This window comes from Rhinopithecus bieti, unplaced genomic scaffold (assembly GCF_001698545.2).
Source record: "Rhinopithecus bieti isolate Rb0 unplaced genomic scaffold, ASM169854v2 repeat_25747, whole genome shotgun sequence".
NCBI classification, from domain to species: domain Eukaryota; kingdom Metazoa; phylum Chordata; class Mammalia; order Primates; family Cercopithecidae; genus Rhinopithecus; species Rhinopithecus bieti.
In genome coordinates, this window is record NW_016879902.1 from 1 (window position 1) to 3,087 (window position 3,087).

A 3,087-nucleotide genomic window follows, 5' to 3' on the forward strand; every position below is an offset into this window, starting at 1 on the left:
TTCCCTCCCGCCTCCCCCAACCCCACGACAGGCCCCAGTGTGTGATGTTCCCCACCCTGTGTCCAAGTGTTCTCATTGTTCAGTTCCCACCTATGAGTGAGAACATGCAGTGTTTGGTTTTCTGTCCTTGCGATAGTTTGCTCAGAATGATGGTTTCCAGCTTCATCCATGTCCCTACAGAGGACATGAACTCATCCTTTTTTATGGCTGCATAGTATTCCATGGTGTATATGTGCCACATTTTCTTAAATCTTGTAGAATTTTATATTTTCAGATTTTAGATTTAAGTCCTTGATATATCTTGAGTTGATTTTGTATAAAGTGAGAGATGAGAATCCAGTTTCATTCTCCTACGTGTGACTTGCCAATTCTCCCAGCACCATTTGTTGAATAGGGTGTCCTTTCCCCGCTTTACGTTTTGTTTGCTTTGTTGAAGGTGAGTTGGCTGTAAGTATTTGGGTTTATTTCTGGGTACTCTATTCTGTTCCAATGGTCTATGTGCCTATATTTATACCAATACCATGCTGTTTTGGTGACTCTAGTGCTATAGTATAGTTTGAAATCAGGTAAAGTGATGCCTCCAGATTTGTTCTTTTGCTTAGTCTTGCTTTGGCTATGTGGGCTCTTTTTTGGTTCCACAAGAATTTTAGGGTTTGTTTTTTTTTCTAGTTCTGTGAAGAATGATGGTGGTATTTTGATGGGAATTGCATTGAATTTGTAGATTGCTGTAATAGCCTTATTTAGTGTTAAGAATACTGAAGGAAAATTTTGTGTTGCAGTTGCCATCATTATATCATCAACCTAATGTTCAGTATATTCCTGTAAAACCCTAAAACAGAAATTCTTAACTGAGGTTATCCCATCACTGAAGGCTTCTTTTGGCTAGAGAATTTTTTTAGGTATCAGGTATAGTACTCAAATATCTTTATCAGGAGATGTTTTCCTATCCCATTCTTCAGGATTCTTATTTCTAGTGCCAGAGGCAACAAGAGGAAAATAGATGATCCAGGAATTAGACTCTCAGTTCAAGGTCACAGGCAGCAGCAGTTCAATCTGCACACAGTACATCAAACAAAGAGTCCCTCAGAAGCCCCTGACTCTGCTCCTTGGCTTTTCCTGAGGAGGAGTCTTGTAAAATATATGTAACCCTGTGTAATTTCATCTGAACCTTCTCTAGAGAAGATCACTATGCTATCTGTGTTCTTCCAAATATACTTGGAAATTAAATACCTACCTACTGAAGTGTGAACTATTGTTATGTCTTAAATTGCCAAGGAAAATATTACTTCATCCAGGACCTGAATGCCTTCCTCAGAGTGGTGTTCACTTTCAATATGATTTTCCACCTTTCTAGCAGCCAGTACATTGGGACTGTTTTCCATGCCGATTGCAAATGTCTAGAGAGTGTCTTACACTTGGGCCTCTTTCACCTGCATCAATAGAGTGGCAGCAACAAAGCTGGAATCCAAGCCTTTTCTCTGTCATTAGTCATTTCTTAATAGCACTGTCAAAAGGAATCCAGAGGTTACTCTTCATAGTTTCTATCTCAAAACTGTTTCTCCACACTGTTATAGAGGGCATGCAGAGGTTAATCTCTACAATGATGACTCTCTAGGTAGGTGTCTCTGCCCAGGAATACTTTCTTATTGACAGCATTTAATGAAATAAATGCAAACACTCAACCCAACATACAAATTTTCTGCCCAGTCCCTCCTTTGTCATAAAGATGAAGGATTATCTCACCATCCACTCTGGCCTTGTACTCAAATTCAAAATGGTATTATACCTTGTTGGGGTTGTAAATTTCACCACTGCAACAGAGCCACAAATAAATATATTTCCTCACTTGACTTGGCTGCATTCCAAACAGCTGGTCAACTACCACCAACTGGCGAAATCCAAAGCAGCAGCTGATGTATCCATTGACATTCTCAGGAAGAAATGCATCTGGACCCCTGTGTGTGATCTTCATAGCACTCAGATGCTGACCAGAGAGGCAATCATTGCTGCCAAAGAGGGCCCAAATGCCACACATGGTACAGTGGAACTGCGGGCTCTGTGGGTATGTGAGCAGAGACCAGGGCTGCGTACTGTTTCCATTGTTTACTTTCAGTACAAGCATCTCTGTATATATCTCTATTCCTTTTTTCTTAAATAGTAGCAAACTGTACACATTTTCTATAGCATGATTTTTTTTTTTCTCTGAACAATATATCCTGGAAATCACTGCACAGTTATATACAAAGATTTTCCGCATTCCTTTTACAGGTATATAGTACCCTGTTGTGTGGATGTTCTGGTACATTTCAAGAGGGAACAAGTGTACTAGGAAACATTCAAAGCATGAGAAACCTGCAAGAAGTCTTTTATTTTAGCTAAGCTGTGGGTAACTTGAGGGTCGCAGAGTAGGCTGAGGAGTCAACAGAGAAGATGGCTGAATAATTACTCAAGATTGCTGCTGGCCCTATTTAATAAGCCTCATTGTTCTCTAAGGCGAAGCAAAGCTGAAAGGATTTGAGGAAATAAATAGGCTGTTTCCTGTCCCCTATTCTTCTCTGTTTTCCTACTATGATTCTAGTAGGTTTTAAAGTGAAGGCTGGAGTAAGCCTGAGTGCAGCTATCTCGTATGGGAAAGTGCTCCGATGGGTATCAGGGAAATCCTGCATGGGAAAGTGCTCCGATGGGTATCAGGGAAATCCTGCATTTGCCTTTGTGAGACTCTTGGCCTGATGGTCATTGTTTCTCCTCTGACTCCTGGAATCACCTCACTGGGGAGAGCGGGATGCCCATCAGAAGTCTCTGGATTGAGTCAAAAAACAATTTAACTCCAGAATCCTATTGTATACTGTATCCCCAAATTCACCCTCCAAGCTCTTTCCATCCTGCATTATGCTTCACGATGTTGTACAATAAAGCTTCCTAAAGACAGTGTTTCAATGAGAACTACATAATATCATAGCCAGTATTATAAACATATGCTACATCCTCAGTGAAGTGAACAAGAATCAGGGCAAGTAGAATGTAGATGTTTGTGCTGGGCGTGGTGGCTCATGCCTGTAATCCCAGTACTTTGGGAGGCTGAGGCGT

At 40.8% G+C, this 3,087-nt stretch overlaps 1 pseudogene; it reads right to left on the minus strand.

Moving 5' to 3' along the window:
• Positions 1-756: 756 nt before the first annotated feature.
• On the minus strand, positions 757-2,122 carry LOC108525748 (asparagine synthetase [glutamine-hydrolyzing] pseudogene; annotated as a pseudogene).
• Between the last annotated feature and the right edge of the window lie 965 nt (positions 2,123-3,087).